This window comes from Ornithorhynchus anatinus, chromosome 18 (assembly GCF_004115215.2).
Source record: "Ornithorhynchus anatinus isolate Pmale09 chromosome 18, mOrnAna1.pri.v4, whole genome shotgun sequence".
Classification (NCBI taxonomy): Eukaryota; Metazoa; Chordata; class Mammalia; order Monotremata; family Ornithorhynchidae; genus Ornithorhynchus; species Ornithorhynchus anatinus.
In genome coordinates, this window is record NC_041745.1 from 25,863,275 (window position 1) to 25,891,053 (window position 27,779).

A 27,779-nucleotide genomic window follows, 5' to 3' on the forward strand; every position below is an offset into this window, starting at 1 on the left:
ATATTATTGTATTTTCCCAAGGGCTTAGTACAGTGCTCTGCACACAGTAAGCGCGAATAAATGCGATAGAATGAATGAATGAATTTTAGTTTTTTCAGTTCTTCCTTGAACCTATTGACATTTTCTTTGGGCACCTAAATATCGGGAAACATTTTAATTTTGCATCAGTAGGGTGTACCAGCTTCTCATTTCAAGGATGGAGGTGGGAGAGGACCTGGGCTTGTGTGTTTCTGAGTTGGGGATCTGGGAGGAAGGAATTCCAGATGCATAACTTGCAGGGGTTTTCATTCCGGACATGACAAGGGAGTGCAAAAAGCTCCAATTCAGCCTTGGAATTTGATAGAAGAAACACAAAAAAAGCCATGCCCAGTCCTGGGGCGCCCAGCCTCTGATAATAATAATTGTGGTATAAAGCATTTACTATGTGCCAGGCATTGACCTAAGTGCTGGGGTAGATACAAGCCAATTGGGTTGGACACAGTCCCTGCCCTGCATGGGACTCACAGTCTTAATCCCCATTTTACAACTGAGAGAACTGAGGCCTGGAGAAGTGAAGTGACTTGCCCAGGGCCGCCCATCAGACAAGTGGCAGAGCCAGGATTAGAACCTGTGTGCTTTTGACTTCCAAGCCCATGCTCTCTGCACTACACCATGCTAGAAAAGCCCTCCCAATTTTTCCCGGTTCTGGAACTTGGCAGGAGCAAAAGATCATGTGCCCATAAGTATCATTTCTGGTCAGGCCAGAGGTCCACCCATCCATCTTAAATTTCATCTTCAGGAGCAACAGATGGTTGGAAGAGTGAGGGTGGTTACCATCTTGGGCATCCCCCTTCATTTAAAGGATGTTCAATCTCACCCCCAAAATTTCCTCTCTGGGCCAGTTATCTACATATCGATCCAAACTCCTCTTAAACCCGATATCATTTGTCCTGTAAAACTTACCGCGGTAGTGAAAACCATATGTTCACCATCTGCTGTTGGCAGGGTGTTTCCTTTTTTTTTTTATTGGGCGTTTCCTACCTTCGACTTCACAGGGTGCCCCGATAGATGATTTCTATCAAACAGCAATTCCACCTCATCCACTCAGGGCTGCCAGGTCAGACTGAGTCAGGGGGTTGGGGCTTTGGGGTGGGGGGATAACTTGCCCCCCCCCCCCCCCCCCCCGCCCAGATCAGGCATATTTAGCCTACTGTATGGAGGCCAGTAGAAAGCTTCTTCCTGTCCCTAAATCCCTGGCCTTAAATCATGAGTTGGTCCCAAATTTATCTCAAGATAAATCTCACGACCGCTATGAGTAAATGAAAATAAAGAGTGGTATTTGTTAAGTGCTTACTATGTGTCGAGCACTGTTCTAAGTGCTGGGGTAGAAACAGATTTATTGGGTTGGACTCAGGCCCTGTCCCACATGGGGCTCACAGTCCTAATTCCCATTTTAAAGATGAGGGAACTGATGCACAGAGAAGTAAAGTGACATACCTAAGGTCACACAACAGCCAGTGGCGGAGATGGTGTTAGAACCCAAGTCCTTCTGACTCCCAAGCCCATGCTCTGTTCACTAAGCCACACTGCTCTCATTCATTCAGTCGTATTGTACTAAGGTCTTGGAAGAGTACCTTATAACAGACATATCCCCTGCCCACAAGGAGCTGACAGGCATTAATGCTTCTCAGCCCCTGCTTCTAGGTACTTCAACTGGTAGCTGGAACTGCTTTGAAGCATCTCTGAGTAGTAACGAATTAAGGATCAGTTTACTTCAGTTTTTACTAATTTTTAAAGTGTCCATATGGGTAGTTTTTTGTTGAAATGCAAACAGTCCCAAGATGAGATTTTACCATGATTCAGCCCTGAATAAAGCTTTGGGGCTGAATTATAGCCCTTTGAAAGAAGAGATTTATGATGGAAAAGAAGGTGTAATCCTGAAACCCTACTCAAGTGAGATTCATTTTTAGTTTAAAAGTGATAAACTCAGGGGGAAAAAAACTTTAAAAATCGTTTCAGTACTTCTGTGAAATATCTTTGGGTTTAAATAATAAAAATAATAAAAATGTCTTGGAAACTAAATGAGATTTAATAATTCTGACACACCAAGTATTTTAAAAAGGTAATTGCATAAAGTTTGTAAAACATAAGATAATATTCTCTAAACAAACAAAGCCAATCTTATTTTGCTGTTTTTCACAGTGAACAATTTGAGATACTGTCTGATTTCTCCGATTTTTTTTCCAAAGTTTCCATGATTTTCACTCTAATTTTAATACGCCTCTATGCCTACGTCCCTTGTGTTCGAAGAAGAGATGGAGATTTCATTTATGTGTATGTGTGTTTCCACAAAGATTGCCCTTTTCCCTTCCCTCCTTAACCTCTCTCTGGGCCTCAATTTCCTCATCTGCTAAGTGGGGCTAGTAAAATGGTATGGCTTCTATCTTCATTTCCTGCTTCCTATAATTTTGCTGGTTAATTTCTTCCTTAGGAGAAGGAAGAAACTTCTTCATTTCAGAAGTTCATTATGTGCTGTAGGAATAATTATCTTCCTAGTAATAATAATAATGGTATTTAAGTGCTTGCCATGTGCCACAGACTGTACTAAATACAAGCAAATTGGGTTGGACACAATCCCTATCCCATGTGGGGCTTACAGTCTCAATCCCCATTTTGCAGATGGGGTAACTGAAGTATAGAGAAGTAAAGCAACTTGCTCAAGGTCACACAGAAGACAAGTCTTGGACCTGGGAGTAGAACCCAGGACTTTCTGACTCCCAGGCCCGTGCTCTATCCACTACACCAAGCTGCTTCTACACGTAAAGGGTGCCTGTTCAATGTGTTACATATTGGGCCAGATTTTCTAGGATTTGTGTAATTCTTAAATCACAAATTGAGTTTTGGGACATTTGTACCCCGATGCACCTAAGAGAAAGCTGTGAAAATTAGGTTCATGCCCACAGGTGTTGTGTGAGGATTCCGAATTTATAGCAGAGGGTGAATTGGCGGAGTTAGGACTTTCAAATCTGGCTCACATTTCAGAGAACTGATTGACACCCCATCTAATAATGATTAGAAAGGAATAAAATATCCCAAAGGACTTTCTAAATGTAAAAACACTCAGCACTTCATGTTGCTTTGACAGGAAAATTATAGGAAATAGTGGAATTTGTGGATCCGAGAGTAAGCGTGATTTAAATTCTACCAGAGAGTCTCTTCTAAAAACACTGGACTCCTAATTCAGTTAATCTTCCTCTCTGTTTCCCAGTTAATAGCTCACCTTTCATAGCTATTGAAATTGTACTTGTAAGGCACTTTCCCAAGCGCTTAGTACAGTGCTCTACAGTCCAGTAAGCACTCAATAAATGCCATTGGATTGAGCAACTGAAAGCTATGAATTGATGATCAAGTAGTTGTAACATACACTTTTGCAAACGAAAAGCAAGATGTGAAGCAAAACTTATTATTACACAACTTCGATTTCCTTCCTTGATTTCTGGCAGTAACCCAGTGCTGTGCCTGGCACCGCAGGGAAATGTGTAAAAAATAAACATACTGCCTCAATAATGAAAAATGCATTTTTAAAATGCTATATGGATCCCAGTATTCATAAAGCAGATGGTAATCTTGTTGTTCAATAGTCTTTAAATCTAATGTCCTTTGAATCATAATCTCCCTTAGAAAATGCGAGTGATTACATAAGTGTAGTTCTTTTTCTGTATAAAATTAATGCCTTCCCATGAGAAATATCGAGGCTTAGTAAAACTGGTATTAGATTTTTTAAAAATGCTGTTTTTACAACATTAAAATGAATAAATACTATATTGTCCAGTGTCCAAATATAGTGTAATTGTATCTTCAATGCACAGGTGAATTTGATAATTGTTATTTATTAAGCATTTATTAATGTGCTAACTGCTGGGTTAGACACCAGATAATCAGATCAGCCACTGCCTTTGTCTCACAAGTGCAAGTAATAGGGTGGGAGAGCAGGAACCTCATCCCCTTATTACAGACTAGATGCCTAAGGCAAGGAGAAGTTAAGCCTAAAGTCACCCAGCAGGCCAGAGGCAGAGGTTGAACTAGAACCCTGGTTTCTGGCACCCACACCTCTCCTCTTAAGAGAGAGATTGAGGTTGTTTGGGGGACTGGGGACATTCACAATTGAATTGAAAAACATTCACTTGCAGGTGTTAATGTTTTTAACTCATTTCTCACCCAATATAATGGAAGCAGGATTAGGGATGCCAGCAAGGATCTGTGTCTATTCCTAGTTTCCATCATCCTCTTCCCTTGAAGCAGGGTGGCCTAGAGGATAGAGGACAGGCCTGGGAATCAGAAGAACCTGGGTTCTCTAATCCTGGCTCTGCCACTCGTCTGCTGGGTGACCTTGGGCAAGTCATTTCACTTCTCTGGGCCTCAATTATCTCATCTGTAAATTGGGGATGAAGGCTGTGAGCCCCATTTGGGACATGGAATATGTCCAACATGATTAGCTTGTATATACTCAAGCAATTAATAAGTACCATTAATGATGCCAACATTATCAAGTGAGCACCTGTGTGTAGAGCACTGAATGAAGCATCTGGGAATGTACAAAAGAATTAAGACTAATCCTTTGCAGGGGACAGACAGGCACTATGATAATTCCCAGATGGAAGAAACAGGACACAGACTGAAAGAGGGTTTGAACATCAGGGATTGTAAGCTTGTTATGGATGTGGGAATCTATCTGTTTATGATTATATTGTATTCATCCAAGCACTTAGTACAGTGGTCTGCCCAGAGTAAGTGCTCAGTAAATACGGTTGAATGAATGGAAGTGTAGTGAGGAGTCAGGATAAATAATGGAAAGAAGATGCTGGGGGTTTTGACTGTAATGGCAAAGTTAGGTGGAGAAGAAAATTTTGGAGGTATGGTGAGGAGTTCAATTTGTACTAAAACAAAAATCATGAAAGAGACTAAGAAAATCAAGATAAGATGTTACCAGTAAACCAGAGAAAAAGCCAAGAATCATCCTCTAGTCCTCCCTGGAGACGACAGGCCTTTTTAAGGAGAAAATATTGATTATATAGAAAGAACACCTATTCACCAAACTAAATGTCAGTTTTATACCATGTTTTCATGATTATTGCTTGTATTTGTTGACAGCCTACTTTTGTGCATAACACCATACTAGGTAATTGTACATATACCCAAACCTTGTGAATGTGAAATGTGAAAACAATATTTGCCCCAGGGAGTTTTACAGTCCAACAGTTTTACAGTCCAACTCCGAGAGGAGTAAGAGAAGACCTATAATAATAGTATAACTTTCAAAATGAAAACTAATCCTAACTCCTCCTCATCCCCCCCCCTTCTCACCCCCCTCATCACTCCTCCCAGTCTAAAAATAGCAGAATGATGGTGAATCTAAATGAGAAAAGATTGTTTTTTTAAAGTAAAAACTTTGAACCTTTGAACAAGTGGATAATTTATTTGAACAAGTGGATAATTTATATATTATTTTTTCCAACTCAAAAGAAAATTGAAATCCACACTCATATCCAGGTACTGACTAGCCAACCTATCTGGAAGTGGCATTCATTTGTAAACAAGGCCATAAAAAGTGGCTGGAATTGTTTTTTGTGGGACAGTTCTGCACATTGAGATCTTGGATGGGAATGGCCACATAAAAATTGATTCAAAGCAGTTGAGACCAGAAATGTTTCTTAATATCAAAAAATCTCAAAATACAGTAGTGAGGATATGTAAACATTTGTGTTATCCATCCATTTGAATGCTTCTAGAAACACCTAAAATTGCCAGTGAAACGAACCAGGAGAGTCAGGTCAGGATTAGCCATAGTCATGAAACATTTAATTTCATTTTATGGTTTTATTCTGGTAAGTAGGTTTTTTTCCTAAAGGGTGTGAACAGGAAAAAAAACTCAAAATCTATTATGTATAGAAGTGATAGCATCTTTCAAATGACAAGTTTGAACATAAACCATCATTTTAAATGGTACTTATTTTAATATAATGTGTGTAAACATTGATAGTGCACACAGATTCTTATATTTAGAATGCTGTCAGGAGATTTTTAAACATGTTTTTGGCAGCCTGTGTTTAGTACTGCTTTCTTAGGAGAGGAGAATTGGAAAACAATTTTCTTGCAAAATGAAGAGCCCACTGGAATAAGCATGATTAGAGGAAACTATGAAATCTCCTTGATCACAAAACAAGCATTAGTACTTTATTTGCAATATGGAGCTGTTGTAAAGATTATACAGAGAACTATTTCAAAATGATTTGCTCTCCCATTTCAAAAGCAAAACCCTCCCCTCATGAAGGTCGTGCTTGCAAAAGGCAAATTTTCTCTGGGATTCTTCAATCAGGATTTTCCTGTTGCAAATTCTGGATGAAGCCAAAGGACATTTTATTATATATCCTTTTATGTCTGGAGCAGAAGTATTGGAGGTTTGAGAACATATATTTGAGATTTAAAGCCCATACATTAGAGCTCTGAGAAAAGAGGTTAGGCTTCATTTCCAGTTTATAAATGACCGGTAAGTTCATCTATCTACGGTATTTCTAGAGAGCCTGCTGTGTGCACAAAATACTGTCAGTTTTCCTTTAAAGCAGGGCTTTTATGCTTGAAGAATCTTAGGCTAAGGAGAAATTGTGTTGAAACACTTATTTCCTCTTTTTTTAATTAATGGTGTTTGTTAAGTGCTTACTGTGTGTGAGGCACTTTACTAGGTGCGGGGGTAGATAGAAGATAAATAAGTTGGATACAGTCCCTGTCCCACATGGGATTCAACAGCCTTAATCCACATTTTATAGATGAGGCACAGATTTTATACTGAGGTACAAAGATGTGAAGTGACTACTAACTGAATTGAACATTTTAAGTTTAGGACTCTATCAGATCCGTAAAAATGTTAAATAGTTGGCTGAGTTGTTCATTAAACTCTCTGTGGGCAGGGCTCATGTCTCTCCACTCCGTTATATTATACTCTCCCATGTGCTTAGAACAGTGCTCCGAATTCAATTAGTGCTTAGTAAATACCATTGATGATGATGGTTATTTTTCTAACCAGTTATTTTAGGGAAAAAAAAGTAGGAGTGTTGCCTGTTACTACCAACCCGCTCAAAATAGTAGAACTGTCCTAATAATAATAATAATTGTGGTATTTGTTAAGTGCATACTATGTGCCAGGCAGCGGTGGGGTAGATACAAGGAAATTGGGTTGGACAGAGTCCATGTCTCACATGGGGCTCCAAGTCTTAATGCCATTTTTTACAGGTGAGGTAACTGACAAAAAGAGACGTGAAGTGACTTGCCCAAGGTCACAGATCATAGAAATGGCAGAACTGGGATTAGAACCCAAGTCCGCTGATTTCCAGGCCCATGCTCCTCCTCTTCTTCATCTGTTACGTTTTGCTTTTTGAATTCAGCAAGGCTCTTATTACTTAATTTCCCAGAATGTGGTGTCAAAAATTCATCAAAGCCCCGCTGCATGGTCATAGTTGAGTTCTTTGCTTCTTTCCCAGTGTCTTTTAACCTTGGAAATGAGCCTCAAACTCAGGGTGCAGTTTTTTTTCAAACACCTTTCGATTTGGAGTCTCTCATTTCTTTGTATCACTGATCTGACCTGCACTGTAGATTCTCGTAGCCCTTCCAGAAAATATCAGGGTGGATTCACCTGCCTTCTCAACCACTCTGATAGCCAGGGAAGATGAGCAGTTGAGATCGTAGTCCTTGAATTGTGTAATTATACCTTGGTCCGTGAGCTAGATTATTTGGACAGGAACACTGCTGTTCACGGCAGGTTTGTGTTGTCATCCAAGAATATTGGCTGACCGGGAGTTTTGTCAAGGATTGACAGTATTTTGAAAGCAAGCTTGTTGCTGCTGCAAAAAATATCTGACAGGCTTTACAGAATGATGTTAAATCAATCTATAAAAATGTTCTTATTGACCCATGCTTAGGATTGTGTTTCCATGTAGGCTTGTGAGATAGGGAAGATAGTGGTGTTGCCTACAGTGATGGGAAAGTTTTGGGGAGGCCAGGGTTTGGGTGTGAAGATGAGGAATTCTGCTTTGTACATTTTAAATTTGAGGTCCTTAGGACATCCGAATAGAAGCAGCATGGCATAGTGGATACAAGATGGCCAGGGAGTCCGAAGGTCATGGGTTCTAATTCTGGCCACACCACTGTCTGCTCTGTGCCCTTGGGCAAGTCGATTCACTTCTCTGGGTCTCAGTTACCTCATCTGTAAAGTGGAAATAAGACTGTGAGCTCCATGTGGAACAGGGACTGTGTCCAACCCGATTTGTCTGTATCCACCCCAGCGCTTAGTACAGTGTTTGGCACATAGTAAGCCCTTAACAAATACCATAATTATTGTTATTGTTACTATTATTAGTATTATTACAGGTGCCTAAAGGCAGTAGGGAATGTGAGACTGCTGAAAAGTGGATTGGGGTTGGAGAGGTGGATTTGGGAATCATCCATGTAGACAGATGGTAATGTGAGCTGTGGAAATGACCAAGTTCTCCAAGGGAGTGGGTGTAGATAGAGAATAGAAGGGGACCCAGAACTGAGCTTTGAGGAACTCCCAAAGTTAGGGCATAGGAGGCAGAGGAGGAGCCTGCGAGAGTCAGAGAATGAGCAGCCAGATAGAAGAACCAAGAGAGGACAGTGGCAGTGAAGCCGAGGTTGGATGATGTTTCCAGGAAAAAGGTTTGGGACACAGCGTTGAAGAAAGCTAAGAGGCCGAGGAGGATAAGGATGGAGTCAGGTCCCTTGGATATGCCAAGTAGGAGGTCGTCGGTGACCTTAGGGAGGGTAGTTTCCATGGAATGGTGGGAAAAATCTTGTTTTTACAATTAATAGTCCTCACCTGAACCTATTTTAGGAAAATGAGCACAGCGCTTAGTACAACACTCTTTGCCAAGTAAGCGCTTAATAAATAGAATTAACACACAAGCCTGGCAATAGGATCAGTTTTCTCTTTCTTCACTTTACATTCCGTTTTATACGAAGCGTGAGAAGCACAGATGTCATTTGTTTCATCGAGGCTAACGTTTCTGTTTAGATAGTGTAATTTCACAAAACAAAAAGGTGTTGGAGAACATTTGAGAGGTCCTTCTGTGACTATTTTATAAAATCATTCTTGTGTCATCATCTTTTTTTTTTTTTTTGGCAATTTTGGTCATTGAATCCAGTCTCTGATTTAGATCATTTGAGTTAATCCTTTGGTGTGTGGTTGGATGAAATTGATATGCATTGAATGCCTTAGTTTCTGATCCATGGTAAACATGCTTTATTTTACTCACAAACCTGTCTTACTGCTGTGGAATGAGATCCATGAATGTGGAATGAGATCGCAATCTATTTTCAATAGAAAGATGCTGGGCAGAAATGATGTTGAAATCAGTAACAAGTTGGAGCACTATTTCTAGATTCCTGGTTTATTAGGGGCCCCATCAACGGGGATTGAGGTGTAGGAAATGGGGAAGTAACTCGACTGATCTGTGATTCGTAATAAGCGCTTAGTACAGTGTTTTGTACAGAGTACGTGCCTCAATAAATAACACTGAATGAATGAATTTCCCGACTGCAAAAATTCAGTGAACTCCACCCAACTAAATAAATCAGGAGGATTGCTAGAAGTATATTTGTGGTCCAGTTTATCCATGGCTTTATCCCATCCCTTTATATAGTGTAAAAATTATATGCAGTTGGTTTGCTCGCCACCTCTTGGTTGCGATTTCAATACCAATCACTCGGCATAGTTCCTGTTTTCTTATTGGATAATTTTCAGTCTCATTGGCGCATTACATGGTGCTAATCTGGTTCCCCTCAGGTTTCAGATTTTCAAATGTCTTGCGATGAATCACCCTTTTTAAGTAATAGATGGATAAAGTTGGGAAACCCGAATCATGCATTTCCCGATTAGTGACTCAGATTACTCATATTTTTGATCGAAATCATCCTTGGTAGCAAAAATGTGATTTGCAGAGTCTTAAGATCTTTGGGTCTAAATCCTGTCTTGCTCTAGTACCTAAATGGCTTCAAGCATCTAGATGGATCTTTGAATATTGTGGCTTATTTTAGCCATGATTCTCAATAATGCCTGCTTTCAGTTTTATCAGCATAGAGGTTCTGCTCATCACACCCAGCCTCACTGGGGAGGTCATGTGCAGAAAATGGATGATATCAGTATGCCCACACAGCTGCTCTGTGGCAAGCTGAAAGGGGGCATTCACAAGTTGGAAGGGGACAATAAACATTTTAAAGACATACTGAAACCTCGTCTCCATAAAGGCAGTCTGTTGGAAAAAGCAGTGTGGCCTAATGGAAAGACCGTGCAGGGTTGGGTGTCAGAGGACCTGGGTTCTAATCCTGTCTCTGCCACTTACCTGCTGTGTGACCTTGGGCAAGTCACTCAACTTCTGTGCCTGAGTTAGCTCATCTATAAAATGAGGATTGAGATTGTGAACTCCATGTGGGAAAATGCTTTGTCCAACCCGCTTACCCTGTAGCTACCCCAGTGATTAGGACAGTGTTTGGCACAGAGTGCTTAATAAATACCGCAGTCATTACTATTACTATTATTAGTGGATAGAGCAAGGCCCTGGGTTCTAATCCAGCCTCTGCCATTTGTCTGCTTTGTGACCTTGGGCAAGCCACTTCATTTCTCTGGGCCTTAGTTAACTCATCTGGAAAATGGGGATTAAGACTGTGTCCAGCCCAATTGGCTTGTATCTACCCCAACAGTTAGTACAGTAAACATTGTAAGTGCTTAAAAAGTATCAGTACAAAACCCCTCAAAAAAACAAACAGCAGGGGTCAGACCAGACTGGTATCTAAGAATCGGAAGAGGGGTTCTCATTCTTTAAGGAAAATCAGGCTAACATATGAGATTGTTTTTATGGCCTCCCCAGTGAAGAATGAAGCGCTGACTGCACATAACTACCTTGCCAGTGTAGGATGGATCTCATTGCCGTTAGGCTTATTTTCAAATATGAAGAGCAGCTGTATCTAGAATCAGAGTTGAATAAAATGTTCCTTCCCAAGAAGAATTTTTTTAAAAAAAACAAGGCAAAATCAAGATTCCATCCAGTCCTCATCATGCTCTGAGTTTTGGCAACCAAGTAGAAGGTTCACGAGAAGCAACATGGCCTCAGAGATAGAGCACGGGCCTGGGAGTCAGAGCATCTGGCTTATAATTATTACTCCGCAACTTGCCTGCTGTGACCTTAGGCAAGTCACTTCACTTCTCTGGGCCTCAGTTACCTCATCTGTAAAATGGGGATTAAGACTGTGAGCCCATGTGGGACAACCTGATTACTTTGTATCTCCCCCAGCACTTCATAGTAAACACTTAACAAATGCCATCATTATTATTAAAAGATCATGAGAGCTTGTTCCTACAGTCCTTGAGCTTCTAAGACCCAAATTTGTTTTCCATTGTTCCTGGCCGTCATATTCTTATATAAACTTCTTTCTGGGGCTAAATCGTGCAACTTTGGGAGATCTTCCTAGGCTATTAGTGGAACATTTAATAAAATCGGGCAATTTGCAGGAAATAATGGGGAGCTTGGTTTGTCTTCAGGTGAGTTTTAAATTCATGAAATCCTTCTAGCATTAATTACTCCATAGAAGTACAGAATGTTCTTGTACTCATTTCAGTGCAATTGATTCTGGAATCCTGCATCTCAGTTCCAAGCGTCGTAGGCCAAAACCAGTTTCTCAAGTGTACATGGTGGAATTGGTTCTGAAGGAATGTCAGAGACCCTAAGGTTACCAAGGTTGTCCTGAATTTTGTATTCCTTTCTTGATTAGTACTATGACTTCATTTATACTGAGGTAGAATAATTCCACAAGAAGGTAGATGCTTTTTTCTTCGATCAGACCTATCGTTACCCAGATTGTCCTGAATTTTGTACTTATGTCTTGATCAGTACTATGACTGCATTTATACTGATGCAGAATAGTTCCACAAAGGAGTAGGTGTGTTTTTCTTTCATCGGATGGATCACTACTTTCTGGTGACTTAGCCTGTCGATCAGGTAACCTCTGGCCTCTTGGAGTTTTATATCCCATCCTTCCACCCCATTGTGGGCCTTCTCCAGGCCTCCACTTCCCCCCATCATGATTCAATATCATCAGGGGGGCTGGTGTTAGAAGATATTGAAATCCGTGCATCGTAAATCTGAAAAGGGGTATGTGTAGAAATGTGACTTCCCTTTGTCTTCCCTTGAATAGATTACCTGTAAGTTGGGCTTTTGGAAGTAACATCGATATTGATTCCTCTGGGTCTCTGAGGTAAGGCAGGCAATCGTATTTATTGAGCACTTAGTCTGTGCAGGGCACTATACTAAGATCTTGGGAGAGTGCAATACAACAATAAGTTAAAATTATGTTTAACAAAGAATCATTCTTTTTGGGTCAGTAACTTGTCCAGTTTACACTCACAAGAATATCATTGCCCCAAAAAGCAACGACTTATGGGATCAAAAGGCAAAATGGCAAACTTCAAGTGGCTTTTTGATTTAGTACTTGAATTGGGAGACACCACCAGGGGCTCGTGATTTTCAGAATACTCCAATCCCTTTAAAAGAAGCAGGAAAATGGCCAACATTCTCCATCGAAGGCTGTTCGGCTGTGTTCTTCAAATGTAGCCATCAGGCCCGGATGAAACCAACCACAGGGAGACGGTGACAAAGCACGTGCCAGAGAGCTAATAATATGGAGCTCCTGATAGGCAGCCCCAGAGGGGCAGAAGTGGACAGATGGAGAGGCAATGAGTTGATGTAAAACTACTGTGAATGTTTCTGGGCCCTCTGCTAGTTTGACTTGAATCAATTTATTTTTAAAAGATGTGGCCGCCAATGTTGTGGTGTATGAGCCTGTGGTAGCCACAGCAGAGTTTGAGAAACACGATCCCAGGGTACTGTTTTAATCTGTAATTTTCCTTCGACTTGGACGGGTTTCCTATAATAGGAAAAAAAATAAAAAGGAGCGTGAGCATTTTAAAATTCTCAACCATCGGAACTGGGAAACTGTGACTGAAGTCTAGATATTTCTCAACACCTCTTGAATTGCTTGGAAGCATCAAATACAGTTTATGGAGATACTTAACTAATCTCTGGAAATTTGCCCTTTTGGAAATCTAATGCGTTGAGCCCTCTTCTCCCACCTCTTGCTTCTGAGCCACTCCAGCTCCTCCTCCTTTCCTGCTGAAAGTAGCTTTCCAGGCGATGGTGAACGGTGTTTGGAAGAGGGGTGACAGAATTGTGGAGAGTATCCTCACAGCCCTTTTGTATGTATTTGTAATTTATTGACTGAGTTTAATAATAGTCTACCCCTCTAGACTCTAAAATCATTGTGGACAGAGAACTTGTCTACCAACTCTGTTATATTGTACTCTCCCAAGCGCTTAATACTGCAGTGCTCTGCACACAGTAACTGCTTAATAAAATATCATGGATTGATTGATTGACTCTGAACAGCTGTGCTCCCCTGTCCGGGGTCACTGCATGAATGAGAGGAGAGTGTTTGGTAGGTGTGGCTTCTACCCCTTCTTTCCCCCTAAATTGAGAAGCAGTATGGCATAGTGGATAGAGCCTGGGCCTGGGAGTCAGGTCATGGGTTCTAATTTAGACTCCACCGCCGATCTGCTTTGTGACCTTGGGCAAGTCACTTCACTTCTCTGGGCCTCAGTGCATGTGGGACAGGGACTTTATCCAACCTGATTACCTTTTATCTACCCCAGTGCTTAGGAAAGTGTTTCACACATAGCGCTCAACAAATGTCGTAATTATTATCAGTTATTAAATCAGCTTCCCATATGTACATTTTGGGTAGAATCAATCAGTGGTATTTATTGAGAGCTTACTATGTGCAGAGCATGGTACTAAGCGCTTGGGAGTAAAATGCAACAGAAGTAGCAGTCATGCTCCCTGCCCATAACAAGCTTTCAGCTGGGGAAGGCTTCTTAGATGTGTTTCCAGGTGGAATTTGAAGATGGAGAGAGCAATGGTCTGTCAGATGTGAAGTTAGAAGGGAGGGTGTGTGATCAGGAGAGATGAGGATGAGGCACAAGAAGGAAACTAGCAGGAGAAGAACAAAGAGCATGAGCAGATACATGGGAGATAGAGAGCTGATCTTGTCTTATGCTGTCGAGTCATCTCCGACCCATAGTGACTCCATGGACACATCTCTTCAAAAACGCCCCGCTCTCCATCTGCAATCATTCTGGTAGTGTATCCAGAAAGTTTTATTTGTCAAAATGCGGAAGTGGTTTTCCATTGCCTTCGACTCTTTCCCGTGCCACCGTTGCCCAGCACAAGTGAATTTTGATATGTAGTAGATTGTCTTCCTCTCTCTAGCCACTGGCCAAGCTAGGAATGGAATGAGTAGGCCTCTGCTTGTCTCTTCCTCCCATAGCTGAGACTAGTAGAGTACTGGAAACTCTCCAGCTGCCATCCTGAGAGGAGTAGATAGCTGATGGAGGGACTTAAAGCCTATAATAGTCAGAAGGCTCCTCTTGACACAGAGAGGAATGAGCAACCCTTGGAATGTTTTGAGTAATAGTCATAATGATGGTATTTGTTAAGTACTTACTATGTGTCAAGATCTGCTGGAGCAGATACAAGCTAATCAGGTTGGACACAGTCCCTTTCCCACATGGGGCTCAGAGTTTTAATCCCCATTTTCCAGATGCGGTGGCTGAGAGACGGAGAAGTGAAGTGACTTGTCCAAGGTTGCACCACAGACAAAGTGTGGAGTCAGGATTAGAATCCAGGTCCTTCTGACTCCCAGGCCAATGCTCTATCCATTCGGCCATAGTGCTTCCTGGATCGCCCTTCCCCTCCCCCATTTAAATTCTGTAGATTTAAATAATTTTTTACCAAAGAGCAAATTCAACCTTTTCTGTAATTTCAGTTATTTCTATAAGTAACTATGACAGGATTAAGGTAATACAGTATTATATATATGTGCCTGTATATGTCATGATTTTTACCAAAGACTCTTGACTCAGTGAAACCTACTGTTGAAATTAGTGTATTAGAGGAAGAGAATCTGTCGGTTGGAAAAAATGCTAATTTTTGAACTTTAATAAATTTACACATGCTAAAGCTTTATAAAAACTGTTAATATGATAATGTTTGCTATGTGGTGTTAAAAACAAACTTTAGTCATGCAGTCAAATAGTGTAATTAGAGCTCAGTTCAGAATTAAACAGTGAATCCTGTTGCACCTTTGTAATATTATAGCATATGCTGTCTTTTGCAAAAACTTCACTATTTCCAATGACTGACTTCTATTTTGGTCCATTTTAATGTCTGAGAGAGCTTGGGAGGCAAAGCATTTGTGCTACCACACTGCAGTCCAATTAGTTCTTGTACACCCTTCTGGATTTTTCACTTTCTTGCCTATCATTATCAATGGTATTTATTGAGTACCTATAGTGTTTGGGAAAGTATAACAGATTTTTTTTCCTTTTTGTTTTGCTTTTTAATATGGTATTTGTGAAATGCTTACTATGTACAGGCACTGTACTAAGTGCTGGGGTAGACGCGAGTTAATCAGGTTGGACACAATTCATGTCCCACATGGGGCTCACAATCTTAATCCCCATCTTGCAGTTGAGATAACTGAGGCCCAGAGAATTGAAGTGATTTGCCCAAGGTCACAAAGCCTAGAAGTGGCGGAGCTGGGATTAGAACCCAGGTCCTTCTGACTCCCAGGCCCAGGCTGTAGCCACTAGGGCACCTTGCTTCTTGTAGAATTGGTAGACACATTCCTGCCCGCAGTGACCTCATAGTCTAGCCTTCTGTACTTTGGCCACAAACTCCATCTCCTGGCTCTGCCTGCCTTGCCCTCCGTGAATTCTTCCCTACTCACACCTGCCGCAGGTGCCATAAGCACTTTTCTGTTTTCGTTGAGAGGCGTGTAAATCAATAGATCATATTTATCAATAATAAAGGTATTTGTTAAGCGCTTACTATGTGCCAGGCACTGTTATAAGCACTGGGGTAGGTACAAGGTTATCAGGTTTGTCCCATGTGGGGCTCACAGACTTAATCCAGAGAAGTTAAGTGACTTGCCCAAAGTCACACAGCTGCTTAAGTGGCGGAGCTGGGATTAGAACCCACGACCTCTGACTCCCAAGCCCGTGCTCTTTCCACTAAGCCATCCTGCTTTATTGAGCACTCACTCAGTGTAGAGCACTGCACTACGGGCTTGGAAGGGGAACAGTACAGCAGAGTTGGTAGCCATGTTCCATACCCACCAGGAGACTACAGTCTAGATTCGTGTAAAAATGACTCTGACTTGTGCCCGTCTGTTTTTAAAACAATTTTATTTGGTAAGTAGATGTGAAAATCAAGAAGGATTTTATTTTGTTTTTTTGACTCATGAACATTTTTTAGGGATTCTGTCCAAGACTCATTGCAACCAAGGTTGAGCCTCTCCTTTTATCACCAGCTTTTGCTTTTTACTAGTTCAAAACATTCTTCTTCATTAAATGTTTCATAAAACAGTTCTAGAGAAAATAACATCTTGCAAAGACCAAAACATTTGAAATGTTTAGATTTTCTAAATTATGCTAGCTTTCCTAGACTGACAGAAAGGAAAACCTGCTACAGTCAAATTGGTCACCCTCAGCAAGGACAAGCCTAGATAGATTTAACTGTCCAAATGTTTTTGGTCTAGAAGGAAGAGTAGTGGTTAGATTTATAAGTATTTTCTCTTAGTCTCTAGGCTTTATATAGTTTACCTGTTAACTGACAAAAGAAAGTCATCATTGATTAAAGTATTTTCAATAAAATTCCATATAGGAGGGGAATAAAGTTTTTCTTTCAAAGCACTTGACTTAGACAAATAATGATAATAATAATAATTGTGGTATTTAAGTGCTTACTATGTACCAGGTACTGTACTAAGCATTGGGATGGATTCAGGTAAATCAGGTTGGATATAGTCCCTGTCCCATGTGGGGGCTCACAGTCTCAATCCCCATTTTACAGATGAGGCCCAGTGAAGTGACTTGCCCGAGGTCACAAAGCTGACAAGTGGTGGAAGCGGAATTAAAACCCATGACTTTCTGACTTCCAGATCTGGGCTGTATCCATTACAGTAAGAGTGGGGGGAGAAGAGTGGCATGTCCTGATGGGAAAAAGCACAGACTCCAAAGCTGAGCTGAAATCGTGATCAAGTCAGAGCAACAGCCAGGTCTTGGGACAAATCTTTCCTGCCAACTCCAAGCAGTCGAGGAGCCTGCAAGTTCTTCATGTTGAATGGAGTGTGTGTGATGGTGTCCCTTTCTAAAACTACACACATTGAATATTTTAATGAAAGAGGTGACGGGGTGAGGAAAAGGCAGCCCCTCCCCATCCGTGGTGCTGTGGTGCTTGATGGACCTTCATTTCAATTCAGTCTTATTTATTGAGCGCCCTGGGTGCAAAGTACTGTATTAAGTGTTTGGGATGTGCAAGGGGCTTAAGCCTTTTTCTGGGGGACAGACTGAAGGTCTGGCCTGTCATCCTAACCTCTCCATGTAGAGAAGCAGCATGGTTTAGTGGAAAGAACACAGGTTTGGACATCAGAGGACATGGGTTCTAAATCCAGCTCCACCACCTGTCTGCTGTGTATCCATGGGGAAGCCACTTAATTTCTCTGTGCCTCAGTTACCTCATCTGTGAAATGGGGATTAAGATTGTGAGCCCCAAATGGGACAATTGATTATCTTGCATCTACCCCAGTGCTTAGAACAGTGCTTGACACACAGTATAAGTGCTTAACCAATACATCATTATTACTCTTATCCTCAACTGCTTCAGAGTCATCCCCATGGAGTTGTTTGCTTGAGGATCTCACAGCATGAGCAAGGGACTTGGAACTGATTTACAAATTTTATGATCCCCTCTTGTGGGGTTTGAAAACAGGGTTAGAAGCATTTCCAAGAATGCTTCAAAATGTGTGAATTGGGGTTTTTTCCCTTTGTCAAGCTTACTGTAGGCAAGGAATGTGTCTGTTGTATTCTTCTCTCCTAAACAGTATAGTGCTTTGCACACAGTAAGTGCTCAATAAATAGGAATGAACTAATGAAGTGAGCATTGGTTGTTTGTCTTCTGACAAGAAGGCTACTAACTGCTGTCAAAACACTACTAATTGCTGTCAGAACTCGCTATATGATTGTAATGTAGAGTAGTCAGTGTATCCTGTCAGGAGATTTTAAAAAAAACAAACCAGTTAACATTTATAATTTGGAACAAAGTAGGACAAGACTTTGGAAAGTATTAATATTCAGCCTTCTGTTCATTACCAGTAAAAAAAATCATCTTTTCCACTGTTGCTAAATAATGCACCTCAGTATTTCCTCCTTGTCTTTGCTTCTGGTGCTCAGATATCCTAATGATTTCTGAATTGACACATTTTACCTTATTTAAATTCAGCTTACTCATTTTACTTAGGTCATAATTCATTCAGTTAAAATCATTTCATAGGTTGTTTTGCTATTTGTCTACTTTTCTATTATGGGCCAAAAAAAAATGAATTTCTGTTCCAGTCAGGAAATAAATTATGACGGCCTCACTCAACCATTGTAGTTGAAGGTAATTTTTCTTCTCGGAGTTCTGTATGTCAATTTGACATATTAAAAAACCCCCTGGTCTTTTGTACAAATGTTGCTGGCCTTGTAGGAAATGCAAAGATGACCTGATTATCCCAATGTCTTCTCTAGCATGGCTACACTATCAAGTTGCTCCTTGCAGAGCCTGGAATTGTATGGCATTCAGACTTGTCAAAAATTCTATGAATATTCAATGAGGATTTTAATATATTGTCATCAGTAAAGCAGTTTCTTTGTAGACATATTAAGCATATTATCATCCCTCCAGTTTAGACACATTATTTTGCCCATGGAATGACCTTAACCAGTTTCAAATGGCCTCATTTTTATAATTTGTGATATGCCACAGAGATGCATTTTTTAGTGAATAGACTCATTCACTCATATTTATTGAGCGCATACTGAGTGCAAAGCACTGTACTAAGCGCTTGGGAGAGCACAAAGTAACTCAAAATGTAATAGGCCCCCTACAGGTTGGAAGAATTCTAAACCACCATCCTGACTGATCACTTCCAAGATGCACTTCCAATTAAATAACAATAATGGTATTTGTTAAACACTTACTATGTGCCAAGCACTGTTCTAAGCACTGGGGTCATCAGGTTGTCCCACATGGAGCTCACAGTCATAATCCCCATGTTACAGATGAGGTAACTGAGGCACAGAGAAGTGAAATGCCTTGCCCAGAGTCACACAGCTGACAAGCGGCAAAGCCGGGATTAGAACCCACATCCTGACTCCCAAGCCCGGGCTCTTTCCACTGAGCCACGCTGCTTCTCTCTGCTTCTCAGCTCAATGTTTGGGTCCACAGACACTGAATGCGAGACGCTTGAGTTGAGCAGCTTTGGGTGGCTGTTAGTCAAAAGTCCCAAGTCTGCTTTCAAAGTGTTACCGGATTCTTAATGGACCAGAATCTCAAACCATCCCTAAATAGAATCACGGGTCTTTAGGGTTGTAAACATAGGAGATGGCAGGAAATTCACACTTTCTCTGTTGAGAATCCCTTCAGTCCAAGTTACCCAGCTGATGGGACATCTAGACAGATCAGTTGCCATTTTCACACCCTTTCCTCTGACATAGCTGCTCTGGGAGATAGAGAATTCCTTTCGTGAGCATGTCACTCTCTTTCTAAAGATGTCCGTTGAAATCCATTGATCAGTCCATTTGTGTAACACTGTGACATATATTGATTTATTGGGCTTTGTAGCCTAGTCAGTGGATATGATGGACCGCTTTGAAATTGCCTTCTCATGTGGTTGGCTGTTCTTTAGCCCTAGCTGTCTCCGTTTTTTAAGGCATCATCTAAAGCATAAAGTTACGTGCCCTTGTCAGTAAGATGAGGTATGCTTTGTTATGACTATTCAAATCTGTTTACTCATTCCTTTTTTCTTTCCTGAGAAATAAGTTATTAACCATGTAACTCCCAAGTTTCTTTTTTATTATTGTTAATAAAGGCTTTTGTTCAGGGGCCTATTACAAGGGAAAATTATCGCATTACGCAAATTATGTCTGCCTTTTTTTCCTCAAACAATAGTAATAATAGTAACCGTGGTATTCGTTAAGCACTTCAGTCGGACACAGTCCCTGTCCCACGTGAGGTTCACAGTCTCAATCCCCATTTTACAGATGAGGTAACTGAGATAAAGAGAAGTAAAGTGAGTTGTCCCAGGGCACACAGCAGACAAGTGGCAGAGCGGGGATTAGAACCCATGACCTTCTCATGCCCAGGCCCATGCTCTATCCACTACGCCGTGCAGTTTCTGACTAGCGACCAATTAAACCATCAGTAAGTGTGAGACAAATTTTCATGTGAAGAATGCCGAGCTGTTATTTTCCAAGTTCCATGTGGACGTGTGGTGGGTGCTACCTTGGTCAATGATTGTGGCCATTCTGAAGGTCTCCTATGAAGGTCTGCTGTCGGTCAGTAACCCTGGGATCCTAATGTCCTCAGCTGTTTATATATGAGGCTGGCACATTCTTGGGCCTAGTGGAAAAAAAAACCCAGTCCTGGGAGTCAGAGGACCTGGGTTCTAATCCCAGTTCAGGCATTAGCCTGCTGCGTGATGTTGAGCAAGTCATTTAACTTCTCTGTATTTATTTCCTCAACTGTAAAATGGAGATTCAACACCTGTTAGCCCACCTGCTTAGACTGTGAACCCCATGTGGGACAGGGACTGTGTCTGACTGTGATTGTCTCGTATTTTACCCCAAAGTTCAGTACAGTGCTTGACACATAGTAAGCACTTAACAAATATCACTATTGTGGGCAGGGAATTTGTTGGTATATTGCAGTCTCCCAAGTGCTTTAGTATGGTGCTTTGCACACGGTAAGTGCTTAATAAAAGTGATTGAATGAATTATTATTATCATTATTATTATTATGGTGCTACTGTCCTATGGCTATTGGATTTGGAACCATGTAAAACATCTCGGGTTCAGCTAGCTAATCTGCTCTGTAAGGACTGGTTGCTAAGGCATGAAGAAACGCAAAAATAACCACTCCCTCCTGCCATAATGATCCTTCCTAGTGTGTGAATCCTACACACAAGATTAACCAGACAACCCGCATTTACTTAATTAAGTGTTTCAGTGCAGAGTTGTTGTACAACAGTTAGATTAAATTTAAGCCTGGGGTGACACCCCCCTACCCTCCAACCCTAATGCTACACTTCCTTAAGTAGCTGCCTTGGGAGTTCTGATCTTGGCTCTGGGACTTCTTGTCTGTTGTTCTTTGCCTAAAGTTTTCCCCTGTAATTGGCTGGGCTCCAGCTGTCAATGCCAGGTGAGTGATTGACAGCCTATGCAAATAAGCTTTCCCCTTAGGAAGAGGTATTGGGTGAGCAGCTTCTGGACTTCTCTCCCCCTCATCTGTGTGGTCCACTGGGATAGCTTAATCCCAACTCCACCATTCATCTACCCTGTGACCTTGAGCAAGTCACTTCACTTCTCTGTGCCTCATTTATCTCATCTGTAAAACGGGGATTAAGAGGGTGAGCCCCATGTGGGACAGGGACTGTGTCCAACTGATTACCTTGTATCAATCAACCCCAGTGCTTAGAACAGTGCTTGACATGTAGTAAATGCTTACCAAATACCGTTATTATTATTATTTTGGGCTCCTCACTTGGGCTATCTCAGGCCTGAGTGAGAGGAAGCCAGCTTAAAGTAAAAAGATTTCAACAATTCAAAATGAGTTTCTTTCAGTTCATGAGAATCTTCCCTATTAGAATGATAAAACACTGTGTTCAGCTTCCAAGGATGGTAGTGGGGTAGTGGGATAACTGTTTCTGAAGATTTTTGAGAAAAGAACACACGACGATTTGCCCCGGATCTTTTTGTTCACATTCTCTTGCCTGAACATAGGACCAGGTGATCTTGACAGGTCTCGTCCATCTTTAGGATTCTATTAGTCTTTTTCCCCAAACACGCCTTCAAATAAGGACTCCCCCACAGCGCGAAGTATGAAAATCAGATAATCTGCTCATGTAATTTGTTTTTGTTGTTATTTGTTAAGCGCAAGGTACTATGTGCCTGACTGGGGTAGATAAAGGATCATCAGTTTGGACACAGTCCCTGTCCCACATGAGGCTCACAGACTTAATCTCCATTTGACAGATGAGAAGTGAAGTGACCTACCCAAAGTGACACAGCAGGCAAGTGGCAGAGCCGGAATTAGAACCCAGGAACTTTTGACTCCCAGGCCTGTGCTCTATCCGCTAGGCTTCCTTCTCAGCCACTGCCTGGACCATCCTGTCACCATCCTCAACCCCAGGCAGCCCCCAGGACTTGATTTGGATCCAAGCTCCCAAGGGGAACTGTGCAGGGAGCATGGGAGGGATACAGCAGGGAGACTGCCAAATTGGAATCCGGTTTCTGGACCCCCATTGGAATGGCATGAGAGGCTTGGAGTTGTCCCAAACTTGAGGGCATCCCCATATCATTTGTAATAATAATAATGATTTTGATATTTGTGAAGCACTTACTGTGTGCACAGCACTGTACTAAGCGCTGGGGTGAATACAAGCAAATCGAGTTGGACACAGTCCCTGTCCCACATGGGGCTAATAGTCTCAATATCCATTTTATGGATGATGTAACGGAAGCACAGAGAAGTGAAGTGACATGTCCAAAGTCACACAGCAGACAAGTGGTGGAGTGGATTAGAACCCATGACCTTCTGACTCCCAGGCCCTGACTCAGTCCAGTACACCATGCTGCATCTCATAAGCATTCATCATCTCCACTTGGACCATCATGGTGCTTCTGCTGGATTTCAGTTCATCCGGGCCTCGAATTCTGCTATGCTGGTATTTCAGAAGGGCAAGAGGGCACCAAATGCCAGCCTTTTGACCTAAAGGTCAATTCACAGCTTCAAGTCATGAAGAATGGGGTCATATCACCAGCCCCCCGAGTTTTAAAATCTAATCAGTTTTCTACATTTGGAGGTAGGGCAGACATCAGATTCTGGAAGGGACCTGTTTTTCCACAATCATTCATTCAGTAAATTGTATTTGTTGAGCGCCTTCTGTGGGCAAAGCACTATATTAAGCGCTTGGGAGAGTACAGTATAATAGACACATTCCCTGCCCACACCGAGCTCACTAGTCTAAGAGGGGGAGATGGGCATTAATAGAAATAGATAAATGAATTATAGATAAATACGTATGTGCTGTGGGGAAGGGAGGGAGGATGAATGAAGGAGTAAATATGAGTGGCGCAGAAGGGAGTGGGAGAAGAGGAGAGGATGGCTCAGTCAGAGAAGACTTCCTGAAGGAGATGTACCTTCAGTAAAACTTTGAAGTGGGATTGAAGTGTGAAACTGCCACATGTTGTAGTTTTGGGGAATACCCAAAAATCCAAGAAAGGGGAAAGGATGACATCACGTGTCTCTTCCTATAGTATTTGTTTATTCCTCTATCACACATCTTTGCTCTCTGAGTAGTGCAAATCACCCACAAAATTACCCCAAATCAATACCCTTAGGTACTATGTGAACCTGTTACCAATTTCCCAACGTTTTCCATGCAGTTGCTAGGTATTTTCAATCACCCGGATGGTTGCATAACCGTTTCAGAATTTGTCCTTAAATGTATTTGAATTTGACGGTGCTCATCTGTTGCTGTATGACAGTTGGAAAAACGTGCAGTAAAAAGGAACAGCGAAATTAGAAGTTAGAGCACAGATGGGAAGCGGTGGAGAGAACTAGATCACTTCTTGGCAACAGAAGTACAGTACCGAAGTACAGAAGTTCCCTCATCTGTACTGTGAGGATTAAGACTGTGAAGCCCTTGTTTAATGATCATCATAATAATTAGGATATTTGTTAAGCACTTACTATGTGCCAGGCACTGCCCTAAGTGCTGGGGTGGATACAAGCTAATCGGGTCGGTCACAGTCCTTGTCCCACGTGGGGCTCACAGTCTCAATCCCCATTTTCTGGATGAAGTAACTGAAGCCCAGAGAAGTGGTCACACCACAGATACGTGGCAGAGCCGGGATTAGAAATCATGACCTTCTGACTCCTCGGCCTGCGTTCTTGCCACTGTGCCATTCAGCTTGTCTGGTCATTACAGAGGAATATCTATCAATATCAATCAATCGTACTTATTGAGCGCTTACTATGTGGAGAGCATTGCAATAGAATTAGCAGAGACATTCCTTGTTAGCAGGCACATTCCTTCCCTGTAACGAGCTTACCGTCTGGGGGGGGGATGTTCATTAATATCAATAAATATGAAATTATATGAATAAATAAATGAGGAGAAAGGAGAAAACTAGATAGCTGGAATTAAATAAGCAGTCTAGAACAAAGGTGTAGCGTTTTTTTGTGTAATTTAAGCCAGTCATTCATGGGTAAAATCTGATTTACCTTCTGGCCCCTCAGAGCTATATCAGAAACAGAAGCTGTTGTTCGTACTAATCTTTAACTACCTAAAATAGAGCCAAATTGATATGTTTGTCATATAATAAGTGCAGAGTTTTGAACATTAATAGTGTATTCCTTGTGTCTTACACTAAGCCGAAGATGCAGAAATGTCCTTGTAAAAAAGATCATTTTTATTTTAAGTTCTAAAATATTCATTGATAATGACGTTTAGGTTGGACATTGACATTTTGATATGAAACCAGGAAAACCCTAAAATTAGAAGGATAATCCTGTGTGTGTATATGTGGTGGGTTGAGATTACTTTACGTAAAAATACCAGTTACATAATGTCCATTTGTAATTAAGTAAAATGGAACATGTCGACCCTCCCCTCGCAGCTACTAAATAGGAGCTCAGTCAGAGGAAGCTTAAACCACCCTGTAATGTATTAGAAGAATTTCTCTGCTTTCTGAGTGTTCATTCAAAGTTTTAGTATTTTTAGCGAGTGGGATTTTCCTTGTTCTATTCTGACTTCCTCTTTGAGGAATAACCCAAGTGAACAATTGGTAAACAGTCTTATGATTGGCGGTGTTAATCCTGAAATTAGAATTAGTCAAAGTGCTAATTAAACATGCACTGTATGCAAAGCACTGAGCTAGGCACTGGGAAAGAATCAATGAGTCAAATATCCTCTGTACAGAGGGAAAGTCCCTAGTTAGATGCTTTAACTCTTCCAAACGGTATGGGGACCATGTAATTGTACAGTAATCAATCATACTTGTTCCTCACTCACTGTGTGCAGAGCACACTGTACTAAGCGCCTGAGTAGAGTACAGTGCAACAGAATAGGTAGACACTTTTTCTGCCCACAATGAGCTTACAGTCTATAGGATATAACTGGCAGTCTTGTAGATTGGAAAAGTTATGAGAAGCAGCGTGGCTTAGGGGAAAGAGTCCGGGCTTGGGAGTCAGAGATCATGGGTTCTAATCCTGACTCTGCCACTTGACAGCTGTGTGACCTTGGGCAAGTCACTTAACTTCTCTGTGCCTCAGTTACCTCATCTGTCAAATGGAGATGAAGACTGTGAGCCCCACCTGGGACGACCTGATTATCTTGTATCTCCCCCAGCACTTAGAACAACGCTTGGCACATAGTAAGCACTTAATAAATACCAATATTATTATTATTATTATTATTCATGCTTCCCCCGCCCCAGATTATTTCATCAACTATCCGAGAGTAGGTACTGGGAGAATCAAAACTCAGTCTTTACAATCTATAGGAAATAAACAAGATTTTATTCATTCATTCATTCAATAGTATTTATTGAGCACTTACTATGTGCAGACCACTGTACTAAACGCTTGGAATGTACAAATCGGCAGCAGATAGACACAGTCCCTACCCATTGATGGGCTTACAGTCTAATCGGGGGAGAATTTTATGGCTGACTGTTCCTCCATAACATCTCCCGGAGCCTCCTTTTCCCCTTCCTAGCTCCCCCTGCAACTCAGACTAGGGTAAGGCTACTGCTCTATCATCAGTGGTATTTTTTGAGTGCTAGCCGTGTACAGAACGTGGTACTAAGCATTTGGGAGAGTACAATACAACAGAGTTGGTGGACATGTTTCATGCCCCCAAACAGTATTGCATAGTGGATAGAGCATGGGCCTGGGAAGCGGAAGATCATGGGTTCGTTCATTCAGTGGTATTTATTGAGTGCTTACTATGTGCAGAGCAATGTACTAAGTGCTTGGAATATACAATTTGGCAACAGATAGAGACAATCCCTGCCCAATGATGGGCTTACAGTCTAATCGGGGGAGACAGACGGACAAAAACAAGACAACATAATCACGATAAATAGAATCAAGGGGATGTACACCTCATTAACAAAATAAATAAGGTAATAAAATATATACAAATGAGCACAGTGCTGAGGGGAGGGGAAGGGAGACGGGGAGGAGCAGAGGGTGGAGGGGGAGCATAGAAGGAGCAGAGGGAAATGGGGAAGCTCATTCTGGGAAGGCCTCTTGGAGTAGGTGAGCTCTCAGGGTTTTGAAGAGGGGAAGAGAGTTTGGCGGAGGTGAGGAGGGCATTACAGGACAGCGGGAGGACATGGTCCAGAGGTTGACGGTGGAATAGGCATGAACGGGGGACGGTGAGGAGGTGAGCGGCAGAGGAGCAGAGCGTGCAGGGCGGGCAGTAGAAAGAGAGAAGGAAGGTGAGGTAGGAGGGGGCAAGGCGATGGAGAGCCTTGAAGCTCAGAGTGAGAAGTTTTTGTTTCTTGCGGAGGTTGATGGGCAACCACTGGAGGTTTTTAAGGAGGGCAGTGACATGCCCAGAGCGTTTCTGCAGGAAAATGGTCCGGGCAGTGGCTTGAAGAATAGACTGGAGTGAGGAGAGACAGGAGGAAGGGAGGTCAGAGAAAAGGCTGACACAATAATCTAGCCGGGATATCATGAGAGCCTGTACCAGTAAGATAGCCGTTTGCATGGAGAGGAAAAGGCGGGTCTTGGCGATATTGTAAAGGTGAGACCGGCAGGCATTGGTGTTGGATTGGATGTGTGGGGTGAATGAGAGAGTGAAAAATAATGTTGGTATTTGTTAAGCGCTTACTATGTGCAGAGCACTGTTTTAAGCCCTGGGGTAGGTACGGGGTAATCAGGTTGTCCCACTTGAGGCTCACAGTCTTCATCCCCATTTTACAGATGAGGTCATTGAGGCCCAGAGAAGTTAAGTGACTTGCCCACAGGCACACAGCTGACAAGTGGCGGAGCTGGGATTTGAACCCATGACCTCTGACTCCCAAGCCTGTGCTCTTTCCACTGAGCCACGCTGCTTCCCATTCTAATCCCAGCTCTGCCACTTGTCTGCTGCATAGTCTTGGGAAAGTCAGTTCACTTCTCCATGTCATAGTTCCCTCATCTGTAAAGTAGGGATTAAGACTGTGAGCCCTACATGGGACAAGGACTGTGTCCAACCAGATTTGCTTGTATCCACCCCAGTGCTTAGTACAGTGCCTGGCACACATGTGCTTATAAAATACCGTAATTTTTAGTATTATTAATAATACTTGGTATCATTATTATAAAGTAGCTCACAATGTAGAGGGGGAGAGGACATTAATATGCACAAATAATTGATTTTGTAATTCATATATAACTACCTAGGTGCTGTGGGGTTGGGATTGGGGCAGATACAGATGCCCAAAGGTCATGGATCCCTGAGCCAAGACTACTTAAAAGGTAGAGGGAGCTGGGGGAATGAGGATTTAATCCAAGAAGGCCTCTTGGAAGAGT

At 41.8% G+C, this 27,779-nt stretch overlaps 1 protein-coding gene and 1 non-coding gene across 6 annotated transcripts in view; one reads left to right on the forward strand and one right to left on the reverse strand.

Annotated features, from left to right (window-relative positions):
• Window positions 1–27,779, forward strand: part of CTBP1 (C-terminal binding protein 1) — a 330,982-nt gene that overhangs the window by 160,407 nt on the left and 142,796 nt on the right. The window lies entirely within an intron of this gene.
• Window positions 14,334–14,471, reverse strand: LOC114805618. The gene has a single exon (XR_003753589.1). It is a non-coding gene; the product is annotated as a small nucleolar RNA SNORA7 (small nucleolar RNA).